This window comes from Mytilus galloprovincialis, chromosome 12 (genome assembly GCF_965363235.1).
Source record: "Mytilus galloprovincialis chromosome 12, xbMytGall1.hap1.1, whole genome shotgun sequence".
In the NCBI taxonomy this organism is placed as follows: domain Eukaryota; kingdom Metazoa; phylum Mollusca; class Bivalvia; order Mytilida; family Mytilidae; genus Mytilus; species Mytilus galloprovincialis.
In genome coordinates this window covers 15,144,477-15,161,578 of record NC_134849.1, presented here as the reverse complement: position 1 = coordinate 15,161,578, position 17,102 = coordinate 15,144,477, and the positions used below count along the sequence as shown (strand labels likewise).

The following is a 17,102-nucleotide window of genomic DNA, read 5'->3' as shown; positions in this document are numbered from 1 at the left end:
AAGATTTTTGGTTCTAAAAACAAATTCAATCTTGTATACACATACATGTATATATCATATAGATAAATTATATTAGTTTTTGTAGACAAAAGGCTCGTGCAGCTTTCCAGTTCGGGTATAAAATAACCAATGATTTAAGAATAATAAACTGCTAACACATAGTAATTTCATGACATAGGAGAAAAGCCACTATGTTTACTTAACTTTGTTTTTTTCCAAGCTAAACAATAACTTGCTACTTAATTGGAGAAATTGGTATTTCATTACGATGTAATTCTCAACATTAGTCACAGAGGCGGAGCAAAGGTTAATAATTAATACGATCTTCGGTTACGATGTACGCGCCTACGGATTTTCAGTATTGTTTATAGTTGAGTAAGAGAACTTGAACAGTCTTTGAGAAGCGGGTCTTGAAAGCAAAAGTCCAAGAAACTAGAAGGTAAGATTTGAACACTATTTGAAATAATTATTTTAATACACTAGTAACTTTAGGAAAAGACCGTGTTTCCTTGAGAGATAGTTCTAAAAATGAAGAAAAAAAGAGTATATCATAGGATTTGTCCGGTTTATGACAATTGTTTAATATGCAAATACTGTTTACAAATAATTTGATACACAACAAACTATCTTATTAATATTGAAATTAAAAATAAACATACCGAATTTGTTTCGATTGAAAAACATCACCGATTTGTTTTCCATCAAAACCGATAGGTTTGATATTGGAAATCAAAGTTGAAAATAGATATATAGAGAAGTATTTAATGTGAATTATTATTTCATATTTCAATATATTTTAACTATTAATCTGTTCTTTTTGGGCAACGAAATATTTTTTGCGCAAATGATCTATTGGTTGGGTGCATATGAGATATTATTGGTGGGGCGCAAATGAATGATTTAATTGGCGCAAATGCAAAACACCGAGAAAAATATACAGCTATATGTCAACTGAGGAAGTCTTGAGACTGAATGATGCTCAGATTATGTTTTTTATCTCGTGTTTTGTGTCATGAAGTTGGTGTCTCTTATTGAAATATAAAAGAGGGGCGAATGATACCAAAGGGACAGTCAAACTCATAAATCGAAAATAAACTGACAACGCCATGGCTAAAAATGAAAAAGACAAACAAACAAACAATAGTACACATGACACAACATAGAAAACTAAAGAATAAACAACTCGAACCTCACCAAAAACTGGGGGTGATCTCAGGTGCTCCGGAAAGGTAAGCAGATCCTGCTCCACATGTGGAACCCGTCGTGTTGCTTATGTGATAACTAATCCGGTAAATAGTCTAATTCGGTAGGTCACATTATAAATGATACTAGGATTAAATAGACTATTTCTTAACAAAACGCTTTTACGGACAAGAAATCAGAGCTTTGCAGAATGGATATATATAATAATTCCTTACTATAAAGATAAGATAACTAAATTATTTGATACCAAATTTCATCAATACAATAGCTACATTATCATGTCATTACCAAGGTACTGGCTACTGGGTTTTTGATACTCTTGGGGACTAAGATCAAATGTTTAAGATGCAGCACTTATATTACTAGATTTATTTCATTTGACTGTGCGGGGTTTAAGAAGTTCGCTTTTAAGACCAGTCCATCTATAGACAGGAGTTTTGGGATCGACTTAACAATGAAGTGTCCAGTTATTCGTCCCATATCATACACTCAGTTCTTTCGTATAATGCTTTTAGTGACACTGATAGGTGATTAAAATTCAATATTGATTATAACGGCAATGATCCTTATCACACACATCTTCAAATAGACTGTCCTCGTGCAAATTAAAACATAAGCTCCGCCCGATCAGTTGAAATAACATTGGTAATACACAAGGTTAATAAGTCATATATCTATACTACCAGTTATTGTAGTTTATTGTAGTCATTTTTGCGCCTGTCCCAAGTCAGGAGCCTCTGGCCTTTGCTAGTCTTGTATTATTTTAATTTTAGTTTCTTGTGTACAATTTGGAAATTAGTATAACGTTCATTATCACTGAACTAGTATATCTTTGTTTAGGGGCCAGCTGAAGGACGCCTCCGGGTGCGGGAATTTCTCGCTACATTGAAAACCTGTTGGTGACCTTCTGCTGTTGATTTTTCTATGGTCGGGTTGTTGTCTCTTTGGCACATTCCCCATTTCCATTCTCAATTTTATTAGTACCTAAACTCGTAAAATGGATACCTAAATAATAAAATCTGGGAAGATTACCAGCAACAATTGAACATATTTCTTTAAAGATAAATAGAAGAACAGGGGGGAAGAGTTGTTGTCATTTACCAAAATTTTAGAAGATTCTTGATTTTCTTTCTTGTTTTGAGACCCAAATAATACCAATGCAAATATAAGGAAAAAGTCAGAGTCAGCCGTTTCCAGCCATATTTTAAATCTCAAATATCTCGAAAAGGAGGTCCATGACCTATCAATATGTTTAGCTTATCTATCCTTAATTGATGCTCTACCAGCTTATAGTATCAATTTTAATTTCTTACTTTCTTAAATTTTACCTTACCTCACCTAAGTACATCCTTAAAGATAAATAGAAGAACAGGGGGAGAGTTGTTGTCTTCTTCTACGTAAAGTAGTTAATAAATATATTTCTCCAATTGTTGTGCTGTTTCACATTTCTCATCACTACGTCGCCAGGTAAACTAAATTTGCGACAGTAAAACTACGGATGGACGTCCTTAAAACTTCAAATACAATACAGTTATCTCTTAAATGTAAAGTCATACGGATAGTGATTTAAAACATGATCCTTGAACGTAGCAAATGAAAGTCAGGTTCTCATTTCCTCTAGTTAGTTTTCCATTCCAATGTTTATAGAATTACATGTCATAGTCTACTTAAAGGATGTTCAGATCGAATTTAGATCGAAAACATGATGTACATATCAGCAAAGTAGAAAGATAAGAATAGAAAAAAAAGACAATTACATGTTCATGGTAGCTATTACCAATGTTATTTCAACTGATCGGGCGGAGATTACGTTTTAATTTGCATAAGGACAGTCATGGTAGCTAGCCAGTACTGGTGTTAATTACATCTTCATGGTAGCTATACAGTACTGGTGTTAATTACAAACGTATCATTTGCTGAAATTACCGTATTTATTTCTCTCAATTTAATCTATAATAAATTACTCCTTTTTATAAGTACAGTTTCATTTTATTTAGATGCGTCATAGCAACGCCCCAAAAGTAATAATAACGTACCTTAGTCACGTCACACGAGTTTTAAGTTTTGTACAGACGAGTTATACTTTTGCAAGCGTTTTGATCTTGGCTTACGTTGCATTATATGGCATTGGTATTGTTACTTAAAAATGTTATTTTGAAAGAATTTTTGATGTATAAAGGAAAAGAATGCTATCATTTATCAATGAAAATGTATCGTTTGTCTAAGAAGGATATTGTTTGTACAAGAAAAAATATCTTTTGTCTAAGAATATACGTGTTTTGTTCAACATAGGTATCGCTTGTCCAAACAATAGATGTTTTTGTTCAAGAACAGATATCGCGTATCCAATAAAAAAAAAAGAAAAACGAATCTCGAGATACTTTTAATGAGATTAAACTCTGCTTTTTATCTCATTATTAAGATACTTTAAATGAAATGAATAAGCTTAAACTCTGCTTTTAACTCAATATCAGGATACTTTAAATAAGCTTAAACTCTGCTTTTTTAATTTAATATCGAGATATTTTGAATAAGCTTTAACTCTGTTTTTTAACTTAATATCGAGATACTTTAAATAGGCTTAAACTCTGCTTTTAACTTAATATCTAGATGCTTTGAATAAGCTTAAACTCTGCTTTTTAACTCAATATCGAGATACTTTGAATAAGCTTAAATTCTGCTTTTTAAGTTAATATCGAGATACTTTGAATTAGTTTAACCTCTGCTTTTGAACTTGATATCGAGATCGGATACTACCAAATAGACTTTTCAACACATTAGTGGTAATATAACTTATGGTGCCATGGGGAAAAAAAACCCGCAAAAAACTGCAGGAAGACAACCTACAGAACAATTAAGACTGCAAATGGTAGCCATGTAAATACGGGGTTATCTCATTTGCTCTACGTTTAAGCCGATCTTGCCTTACTTGTGGCACCTGTCGAACAAATCGACCCATATATTTTTTATCTTATTAAATAACAATAACGGCGAACTATCAACGAAAGGCTTGATTATTTCTATATGTTCTATTTCATTTTCATTTTCATGCTACGTTCACAAGTAATTCAAATTTGATTCGCATTCACTAATTCGAATTAGTTTAATTCTCATTCGAAACGTTTTACGTCCAAACGCAAATTCTAATTCGAATTGCAATGCGCGTCAAATTTGCTTTACTGTCCGAACGACGTTAACTTTTAATTCGTATCAACAAAAAACGGATTTGGTTTATGTGAATTAGCCAATTCGAATCGATTCGAATTAAAAAGGAAGAGTGTGTGAACGCGATTAGCGATTTCGATTTGCATTCGATTCGATAGTAATGGACGTGTGAACTCGGCATCATTTTCAAATGAATGCTATTCTTTTTACAATTTAATTAGGGGGTAACTATATATTGGCTCTATCACACACCTCTCTTTAATAAAGAAAATATCAAAAGTCATCAATGATGTTAAAAAAAGTAAAATTACTTCCTTTACAGCATTGGAAAACATGCAATTAATGTATAAAAAAAGTCATTAATATAGTTTACGCATATAACACTATACATTTGTATAACCATTCTCAGGTGACAGAGTTTTTTCCGAAAGAAAAAAAAAACACCTTACATTAATATTATTTACAAAGTAATAAACAGTTTTAGTAATAAATAATATTGTTGAATCTTGTTTGTACTTTTAGTTCAAATAGCATGTGTTTAAAGGTTAAATGTTATTATATGGTAGGGCGCTGAAGGTCTCTCTATAACATTGAATCAAAACCAAATAAAATAAAACTCTAAAGGTTAATAGTTTTTGATGAATCCGTGATTCATTTATGGAAAGTATGGTTATGCTGGACAAACATGCATACCACAATTACAGCAGATTTCATTGAGTATGTAGCCAAAGGTAGTATCTTTGGTTAGGTTGCTTGTTAGCTGAACCGTGAATTCATTATCAGATCAGGTATACTACTCTTCTTTCAAAGAAGCCTAGTCCAACATACAGATAAATTGGTTATCTGCCGGACTAGTCTACTCTTAAAATAGGGTAGTTTACCTGACCTAACAATGACTTCACGGTTTAGCTAACAAGCAAGCTAACCAACGATATTACCTTTGGATACACACTCAATGAAATCTGCTGTAAACCGTATTCTTTAGAGGCATTTCAAAGCCGAAAATAGTTGCAAATCCAAAACTATCAAATGTTTGAGATGAGATCCCACTCTAAAAATGAAATGGATACACAAAAAAAGTGACATAAAAAAGCCACCATAACGAAACCAGTATGGATACTCCTACATAATAGTTACTTTGTGACTTTCTGATGTTTGTGCTAAGTACCTTTCTAAAGAATAAATGCTCACTTTTAAAACTGATGTTTACAGTTTTATACGCCCATGCATTTACAGGATGAATTACGGTATAACGTTGTATGTCTGTTTGTTCGAATGCACCGTAGGTTCAGACAAAAAAAATGAATACAACAATGTCTAAAGACAGATTATGTTAACAGTTATAATTGTTTGTGTTTATCGGAATTTGTGTGTCAAGAAAAGAAAAGACAAATGCATGTTACATTGATCATGATAATATTATTAGTTTTTTTTATAATAAACCTAATAACCGTTGCTGAATTTTCCGGCTATATTATTTATTTATTAATGAAATGCACATTTATACCCCGAGGAGTTGAATACATATAAACAATATAAGTAATTGCATATTTCCGGCACAAATGAGGTAGCAGTCTCAAATCAACATAAACTTGGGTCGATTGATTTTTTTTTAGAATTATTTCACATTTTTCATGTAAAGGCCTTTATAGCTGACTTTACGGTATGGACTTTTCTCATTGTTTAATGTGCCTTTTTAATATCTTATATTCACGACAAATGAACTCTGGCAGATAGTTGTGTCAATTGCAATATACATGTACAATAAAATGGTGGAACAATTTAAAAACAATATTTTGCAGCTACATATTTGCAATGAATCGACCAACACATGTTGATGTTTCAGTAGAACAATGTCTGATCCGATACAGGGGATATTTATAGATTATTGTTGGTCAACTTAACGAGATTGTTTTTTTAGTTTGAGCAGGTACGGCGAAAATGAGAATAACAACCAAAGTTATACTGTTTAAATATCGCAATTTTACCTATGACGACGTCGTTCATTTCATAGACAACGGCGCGTGCACACTAGCGATAATTTTCCATATCACTCTACTGAGCTGAAAAAGGAAATTATCAGTCAGTAAGATCAAAGGAAAATTTCGTAAAATAGCAATGCAATTATTTATTCAGAACGAAATTATTGTTTTCCCACGGCCCTCAGAAGGTCGTCGGTTTTGAACTCTTTCAGTGAATCTTTGGGGCGAATATAATAGACGTATCCTCAAATATCAACCCAAACCCGATAACAAAACTAGCTCGATTAGTGTAGCATAGCAGCAAAATGAATGGCAAAATTACCAATTGTCCGAATAAAAAAATGATTCGATATATGCCAATGAAATTCAGTACGTGGTGGTCATAACAGCCACTTATTAAATGCTACCGAAAATTGACATAATTCATGTGTGACTGCTTTTCTAATCCAAATTCAGTTGTAATATATCCTCACATATATATAACATTCATGTGTGAAATTTAATCCCAACATGTATGACATTGGTGTGAAATTAAGCCCAACATGTACGACATTCGTGCGTGAACTAGTATCATGACACGTATGACAATCGTGGTGTGTGAAATTTTATCATGACATGTGTGACGTATACGTGACGTTCGTGTGTGAATGTTATTCTTACACGTTTGACGATCGATAATGCAATTTTATCATGACATGTATGACATTCCTGTGTGAAATTTTATCCTAACATATGTGTGAAAAATTATACTCATATGTATGTGTTTCGCGTGTGCAGTTAAATCCTTACACGTAGACGTTCGTGTGTGAATTTTTATCCCAATATTCCAACATTAATATCGACATTGTCAAAAATCCAATGTTATCCCTACGTAATTTATTCGACTAACAAAGAGAGAGTCCTACAATTCATTTTTTGAATCAGAATGCGTACAAAAATAAGAATGTCAGACATGCGAAGAAATGAGTAGATCCATTCGTGTTTTGCAAGTTGATTATATTAACCATGTTGGAGTAGCCGAAATAACACCAAATGATTAGTATTCCTTTGGGGACTTATTGTGCCTTGTTATTGCAAATTCATTGCTTTACGTTTATGAATCACAGTTTGTTGGGAAATCTTCAAATCACGATCAAAGGAACCAAAATAGAGAATGGAAATGGGGAATATGTCAAAGAGACATCAACCAGACCAAACAGCAAATTAAACACGATTAAAGGAAACACTACTCGATTTTTCGCTCCACACATTTCACACTACTTACTTGATTTTTCACTCCACACATTTCACACTACTTACTTGATTTTTCACTCCACACATTTCACACTACTTACTTGATTTTTCGCTCCACACATTTCACACTACTTACTGGATTTTTCGCTCCACACTTTCACACTACTGACTGGATTTTTCACTCCACACATTTCACACTACTTACTTGATTTTTCGCTCCACATATTTCACACTACTTACCGGATTTTTCGCTCCATTCATTCACACTGCTTACTCGAGTTTCCGCTCAACACATTGCACACTACTTCCTTGATTTTTCGCTCCACACATTTCATACTACTTACTTGATTTTTCGATCCACACATTTCACACTACTTCCTTGATTTTTCGCTCCACATATTTCACACTACTTACTTTAATAGTTATCCCACGAGGACGCGGTGTGTCAGTGTAAGATCACCCCGATGGCCGGAGGCCAGAGTGTGATCGAACACTGACACACCAAGTCCGAATGGTATAACTATTTTACATCCCAGCTGTTTTAGATTACACGAAAAACCATTTACAATTCATTAAATCTAGTTTAGAACGCCACACAACCATTATAATATACTATATATATTACTATATCATTATATGATGTATACCCTTAATGAGCCCCGAAGACGATGAGTAGATATCAAATAATGTAAACTCGCCCCATTGGCCAATCGGCCCAACCTATATTGCCACTTTATGAAAAATATCGCCCCATTCCTGTTTACCGACTCGCCCCAATTTGAAAAAGTGTAAAATCAAATTGAAAAATCAGTCTGACAACTCACTTATTAACGAAAAGGGTATAAACCCCACTGAATACAGGTCTGCCAACTCGCCCCACTTATAAAAATATCTTGCTTCCTTTAAGTATGTTATATTACTGATAGCTCGTATCCAGTCGTCCTGGTGTAGTGGAACGTGTCGTGGCTTGAGTTCGAATCACAGCATATAGACTGGATTTTTTCTTTGTGAATTTTGATAGTCTTTTCCGTATAATGAATTATAAGTTTTATAGTGGATTTGGCATTCCCGCCAAAATGTTACAGAACAAAGGAAAGCATGCATAACAAAGAAACTCAAACTGGTGTGATCTGGTAGGGGTGATCCGGCTCAGATCACCCCTGTAAGAACAGAGGAGCTGGGATGTAATGATTTTTCGCTCCACACTTTTCACACTACTGACTGGATTTTTCGCTCCACACATTTCACACTACTTATATACTTAATTTTTCGCTCCACACTTTTCACACTACTTACAGGATTTTTCGCTCCACACATTTCACACTATTTATATACTTGATTTTTCGCTCCACACATTTAACACTACTTATATACTGGATTTTCCGCTCCACACATTTCACACTACTTACTGGATTTTTCGCTCCACACATTTGATTGACATCACACAATTTTAACCCTCACTCAGTAATTTAACAAATATCAGTTTTCTTTGAATATATATTTTTTTTCCGTAGATAATCCTTTTTGACATGAGTACATTAGTCGATGCATGTCTTAATATGAGAAAAAGACAGACATGTAAAGAAAATTATTGCTTTTTAATAAGAAAATGAGTAATGAAGTCTTCATATAAACACATATTATACCCAATGGCCTCGATTTGATTATAAGTTTTTAATGGAAGGGCATAGATTTTGTTCAACTTAACTGCTTAGATTTTATTGTCAGACGTATTATCAAGACATTTTCTATTTACAAATGCAAAAAGGTGCGATTTAAAAGAAAATCCTGTTTTTAAGGATAAAGAAATCTCAAGAGTGGATTTCTCCGCCGCTAAGTTAATTATCACTGGTGGCATATTTTTATTTGTGTTATTTCTGGTGTACTTTTTGTAAGATACATTGTATTGTTATTTTTCTTTTGCATCACAGCGATTTCATCAGGGATGGATATAGTGTTCGCGGATAATATGGAATAAAATGTCCAAAATGGAAAAAAAGAAAACTATTTGTAGATTTTCTATTTTTTTGCCCCCATATATTTTTTAATAATTTTTTTTTAGGAATTTGGTTTCCCAACTACTTCGTACTTTCTTTTGTCCTTTTTAACATTTTGATTCGAGTGTCACTGATGAGTCTTTTGTAGAGGAAACGCGCTTTTGACGTTAATAACAATTAAATTGTGGGTTGATTAATTCCTAAAATTTAAAAAAGTGTTTGTATGACAATTGTCGCAATTCGGACAAAAACGGCTTAGGAGATCCATGTACTTCAAAAGAAGGTACCCAACACGATTTGCTTTCTCGTTACTATTAAAAGGTAAAGATGAGATCTACATAATTATCAGAGTTATTACCTGAATGCCAGACGTATTAATTCTAGTTGTTCGACATAATTTACACGTCTATCAACAAATTGAATACGTATACAAGATGCTGAAAAATTGCAATATATTTGAAGACAACATATAATTAGTTTGTTTTGCCGCCGTTCAATAATCTGACTACTATGGTTTAAGCAGGTGTTTCGTGAGATATTCAAGATAAAAATAAAGTGAAAAGTTATATCATTTCGTAATAAAAACAAAATAATTGTGTACCATTTGGTTGCTTGATAAATCATTGATGATTACTTCTAAGAATAATAGCACGATTGTATCCCTGAGTTATAAAGGTAATAGCAAGTTCGTTGTTCCTGAGTCATGGTGGTAATAACAAGTTTACTGTCCCTGACTTATAAGGGTAATAACAATTTAGTTGTCCCTGAAATAATATTTTGTTTTGTCCCTGACAGGTTAAATCAAGTATGTTGTCCCACTTGCGTTATGAGGGTAGTAGCAAGTCAGTTGTCCCTGAGTTATGAGGGTTATAATAGCAAGTTTGTTGTTCCTAAGTTATGAGGATACTAGTTAATATAAAAAAGAAGATGTGGTATGATTGCCAATGAGACAACTGTCCACAAGGTACCAAAATGACACAGACATTAACAACTATAGGTCACCGTACGGCCTTCAACAATGAGCAAAGCCCATATCGCATATTCAACTATAAAATGCCCCAATATGACAATGTAAAACAATTCAAACCAGAAAACTAACGGCCTTGTTCATATAAAAAAAAAATAACAAAAAACAAATATGTAACACAAACAAACGACAACCACTGAATTACATGCTCCTGACTTGGGACAGGCACATACATAAATAATATGGGGTAGTCAGATTGTTTTCCCGAAGTATGAAGGTAATAGCAAGTTTGTTGTCCCCGAGTTATTAGGTTATAACCTCTGAACCTGGTTAAAATTATATGATTTTTGATACTATTCTCCTTTTGAGAAAATGCTTCATCAGTAGTGTCTGCTTTGAATATATAATGAATCAATAATACAATATGCAATGCAAAGTGGACACGACGCGTATCATACCATGCACCGGAGATCAACTCCGTTTTTGAGTTTTGTTTTAGTTTCTAGTTTGTTTTTCGTTGTCTGTTGCTTATGTTTTCGGTCGTTTGTCATTTTTTAGCATGTCGTTGTCAGCTTGTTTTTCTTCTTCCAATACGTTTGAATACTATCATCTCTTTTGACCTGAGAAAATTCTTTCAAATTCCCTTTTAATGCTAAACTGAGATTCTTACGTATTTCAGATACTTTTGCATTCTTGACACTCAATTTTCAGAGATTTGATTTGAGCTTTTTTCTGATTATGGTCAATAACAAAAAAACGTAACGAACACATTCAATTTATTAAGTGTTTTTTTTTTTCATTTGCATCTTATTTTGTTCTGCCGGACACATTTGGAAATAATAGACCTGTTTAGGTCGAACATGATTTCTACATTTTGTATCAATCGTATTCTGAAGGTGCACAGGGTATTATTTTAATTTAATTTGGGATGCAACATGTCTTCTGATTGGCTAAACGTGGTTTGTCATTACATATTCCATTGTATAACCATCACGTCATCGACTTTTTTTTTAATCATTCACTCCTTAAAGATGGATTAGTTTAGAATATAAGGAATGACTGTATTATTGTTCCTGTCTTTTATGAATAACCTAAAAAAATGTGGTGCACACTTTTAAATATTCAAATATTTCAAAGTTGAAATCGAGAGAGTGTTATTCGGGAAACATCATTGTTTCCGTAGCAATACAATGTTCATGCACTTTTATACAAGAATATGTAATAGGTCATTGAAACCTTTTCAGACTAAAACGAATTATTTAACTGACAATGTCCACGATACAGTAATACCTCATTCGAGAATTTATCTTTAATCTTTGATCATAAGCAATTAATTAAATTATAAGTAGGTTCATAGCCCGGAGAAAGCTGATTATTCATTAAGAGTCAATTTCCTAAATATTTCATGGAAATTGACACTATATACTGCTGATTTTAATGACTGACATGTCTAGATGAAATGTCAATGTTTGTCGATTTCTTTATCACGTGATCCCTAAAGAGAAAACGCATACAAATTCCCGCACATTTTTTATCTTCTGGGACTCATCTATGACACAACAATGCCAAGAGTCATTTTTATCTTGAAACATAATGATGTATTGGGAAGTCAAATTGTACCATTCACTTTTCTCTTATTTGTTTACGCTAATGAAATAATATAATTCCAAAGGAAACATATGGCGTGTTTATTTCTGAAAATTATGTGGATTGCAATGAAAATAACATTTTAAAAAACTATTTAAAAAAAAACTTTTGCGTCAGAATCGCTTAATATATGAAAGCTCACACCGAAGACATATGAGTGCATAAATATGATGGATCGATGTATTATAAACACGTATTTAAACGTTGAGAGCAATTCGACCAATATTGACCTCAAAGGAATAGTCAAATTCTTCTAAAGTAAACGTTGCCGGAAAGAGTTGGAACTGGGTAATTTATCAATCGGGAATTTTTAGAAAAATACATTGTTAATCATGTCAGTTCCGAATCACTGACTACTGAGCTGATGATACACTATGGTATAAATTGTCCAACACCAGCTATATATTGAACAAGCGCTAAAAATTAAATCAACACTTTTTAAATTTCATTTAGCGTGTTATTTATTAATATATCCATATGTAACCTATTTTGCAGACTTTTTACGATCATTAATGTATACATAATTAACCTATTTTTATAACTTTTCTTTTGACTTTTTACGATCTTGGCGAATTCTTGATTGTACTGCCATATTTAACTGCTATAGAATATAATTAGATCAAAGGAAAAATAGCAACAAAGACCAAGTGAACGATCATGGATCTAAGTAAATCAATTTTGATTGGTCAAATTTTAAGATGATACAGTATAATGAATGCAAAGATGAGCGTAACATCTTTGACAAATAAAAATGAAAGAAAGAACATAATTTTTTTTTTATATCATAACCATTTAGGAGATAACTGTATTGTATTTTAAGCTCCGACGGCATCAATTGGGGATTTGATGGTCGCAAATTCAGTTTACTGGCGACGCGTTAGCGGAGACAGTAAACGAGTATTTGCGACCATCAAATCCCCAATTGATGCCGTCGGAGCTTAAAATACAATATTGTTATCTCCATTCTAAGGAAACTGACAGAAAACAACGTTAAAACATGTATTTAAAAACTGGCACATGCCGTCTGCGCTTGCGCGTACGTTCCATAGCATCAATTGTCAATTGATGCCATGTAGATAAGTGACGTTATCCAATCAAAATGAACGTTACAAACGTTGTTGCATTAGAATGTCATATCATTTGTTTGAATGTTTGAAACCTACGTTTGATTAACTTCACAACACACACAAACGGGCGCACATGACATACACCACAATCCCCATAAAACACACACAAACGGGCACACATGACATACACCACAATCTCCCTAAAACACACACAAACGGGCGCACATGACATACACCACAATCTCCCTAAAACACACACAAACGGGCGCACATGACATACACCACAATCTCCCTAAAACACACACAAACGGGAGCACATGACATACACCACAATCTCCCTAAAACACACACAAACGGGCGCACATGACATACACCACAATCCCCCTAAAAATAAAACGATCTTTGGGGTTAATATTGTTTTTTAATTACTGACAATGCAGTTATCTTTGATATAGGGGAAAGGGAATGCTTCTAGTGTAGAAAACAAATATACCATTGAGTTCAAATTAAAAAAAAATATTATAATTTCTAACTGTAAAACTGTTTAAATAACATCTTGCGATTCTAAAAAATATTTTGATATACACATGTACCTGAAGATATTTAAAAAATAAGAATTTACATTAAACTACGATTTGACCCGCGCATTAATTAACGGTACCGACATATAATACGTTCCTGCAAAAATATGAAGTCACATGAGAAATTAAATGTCTGCAGCCAATGTGCAAAATTGATTGTTGAATAACGATCGACACTAGGTCAATAGCTCAAGTATTGGTAAATGCCATATAGCGACAAGGTTGAATACAGGTCATAGTTTTTTTGTTTTTTTTTTAAAAGCTAGCCGTATCAGTTTTTGCATTCTAGTTTATTTCTTGCATAATTGCATTGGTTAGTGAATTACAGAAATTAAAAGTCAAATGTAAATTTTGAGACATTCAAATTTCTTAATTGGAGGGGAATGTATAAACACCTGGAAAAAAGGAAGGGTGTATTCAATCAATCATCTATATTTTTTTATCTTTTTATTCGTCTGCATTGTTTGTTTTTTTTATCCAACGGTTTCTGAATTTTAATGTTTGATCCTCTGAATTTTGAATTTCGATTTTTATCATATGTATTCCGAATTTCAATTTATTCTCCCATTAACTCGTTTATATTTTGATGTGAAACCTCTGATCTCCGAACTTAGATGAAGTAATCCATGGATTCAGAATTTTGAAGCGGTACTTTGAATTTAGAGTTACGTTGTATGTGTCTGAATTTAGAATTTGTATGGGGTATTCTGAATTTCGAACATAGACATAGTATCCTATGGATTTCAACTGCATGTATTTCTTATGAAATCCGATTTTCGATTCTCTGGATTCCGAATGTTCTACCATTAAGCATAACAAGTAAGGTACGTTATATTACGTTTAAAGTAAATAGAAGAAGATGTTGTATTAGTACCAATGAGACAACTCTCCATCCATGTCAAAATTTGTAAAAGGAAACCATTATATGTCAAAGTACGGTCTTCAACACAGAGCCTTGGTTCACACCGAAAAGCAAGCTCTAAAGGGCCCTAAAATGACTAGTGTAAACCATTCAAACAGGAAAACCAATTGTGTAATCTATATATAACATCCATCATCAAATTTTCTTTTTTTTTCAGATGAAGTCAATCTATTGTCTATATGCTATTATGCTAGCAGTTGCTACAATTTCAGAAGTTTACAGTGGAAAGTGTGAGTTTATGTGCTTACGGAAGGCTATCCGATGTAAACGACAAAAGAAGGATTATTGCTGCGAAGAGTTTAAAAAGTGTGGACTGGAAAAATGTGGTGAACCAGACTTAAGGTAATACAACATTTTTTATACTTTTACATCACGTATGAATTAAATAGTAAGAGCAAAGGAGAGAAAATGTTGGGAACCAGACTTAGGATACTAGTAACACAACATTTTTAATAAATAAACATCATAAATAAAAAAAAAAAAAAAAAAAAAAAAAAAAAGAGCCACTGAGACAACCCTCTAGAAGAGAACAAATGGCATAGAAGTTCAGACACGTTCTGTCAAAAAAGATAAAACGATAAGAAAGGGGAAACAACAAAAGGCATAGACAGTTTAAAATCATAAAAAAGTTATATTACTATACAGTCATACTATATCATCATGTACATAATATATCTATTATACATATTATATCTAATATATATAGTGTCTAAAAATAGCAACAATCAACATTCAATCTATCTTAGTGTGGATCAGTTTGTAAATAAACTGATGCAGCTACTAAATTAAATTATATAAGTGACTAAGAATGTAACTTTAACACACTAATGAGTGTTATAAAATTAGTTGTTATATTTTATATATTATTCACGCAATATTATATCTAGTATATATATATATATATATATATCATATTTTTATATTTCTTGTATCATTATACATATTATATGATTTTATTGTAGATGTGAAGATAAAAGAGGAAGCTGGAACAAAAGATATTACAATGATTTCGAATTATCACAAGAAGAAGACGATGATATGTCATTACCTTATTTTTAAAACATCAAAGCTTGTGCAGCATAAAAATACGTGGTTATCATCTTCATTACCATTAAAATTTTAGAACCTAAAAGATCTTCTTATCAGCATTTCAATTGAAATTTTTGTTTTGAAGACACAGCTAATGTATATAGGAGTGGACATACCAATTGGGATGTGAATGCTTTTGCTATTATATAATATATAAAACGTGCTTAAATTTTAAGGTGGATCGTTAAACTATCGAAATTTAATTACTAAATAGCCAAATTATATGATATGAAAACGTTAAATGTTAAACATGGAATTTTGCTAGAAAAATAAAATGGTCAGGAAAATATATTCTATGTTGTAGTATATTTATGAGGGTGTGTTTGGGTTTTACAGAATTGAGAATAATGGGCAACTTACATATTGTTAGAAAATGTACCGAATAGATACAGTGGTTTGTGTGTGTGTTTTTTTAAAAACAAGAACACATTTAGAGAGACGAACAACCTATGATAACTTACGCAAAATTTAACATAGTACTCTAACATTTGAGCTGCGTCGGATAAAATACTTGTACATCTGTTATCTTATTCCGGGTTGAAAACATCTCTATGTATTGAGGAGACAAATTATAGAACTGAGAAAGAAGGCAAAACACACTGTAATTGTTTGCACCTGTTCTAAGTCGGGAATCTGATGTTCAGTAGTTGTCGTTTTTTTTTATTAGGCTCATATAAAGTGTTTCTCGTATCCCGGTTTTTATATAGATTAGACCTTTGGTTTTCCCGTTTGAATGGTTTTACACTAGTCATTTTTAGGGTCCTTTCTAGCTGTGCTGTTCGCTGTAAGCTAAGGCTCCGTGTTGAAGACCGTACTTTGACCTTAAATGGTTTACTTTTACAAATTGCGACTTGGATGGAAAGTTGTCTCATTGGCACTCATATCACATCTTCTTATACCTCATGTAAATACAGGCTAGATTACTATAATCGATAAAAGCGCACAGACAGACAACAAAATCACACAAAAAAATCTGAGAAACAACAGCATAGTAAAATAAACCAGGGTTATTAGCTCCTGTCCTAAACTGGAATCTGATGTTCGTTTGTTGATGTGGTTCAGAAGTGTTTCTAGTTTTTTTTTTTATAGATTAGACTGTTGGTTTTCCCGTTTGAATGTATGCTATATATTTTGGCATCTCAATCTTTTGTCTTTATTTTTTGCCTTTATATATTGTTTCCTATTTTTCATTTTTTTGTTCATTATTACCCCCCCCCTGTAAACCCCTCCCGTAAATACAAATCGACAG

At 32.7% G+C, this 17,102-nt stretch overlaps 1 long non-coding RNA gene across 1 annotated transcript; it reads left to right on the top strand.

Moving 5' to 3' along the window:
- Positions 1-294: 294 nt before the first annotated feature.
- On the top strand, positions 295-16,144 carry LOC143055440 (uncharacterized). Its single transcript, XR_012972032.1, has 3 exons — positions 295-439; positions 14,922-15,106; positions 15,727-16,144. It is a non-coding gene; the product is annotated as an uncharacterized LOC143055440 (long non-coding RNA).
- Positions 16,145-17,102: the final 958 nt, after the last annotated feature.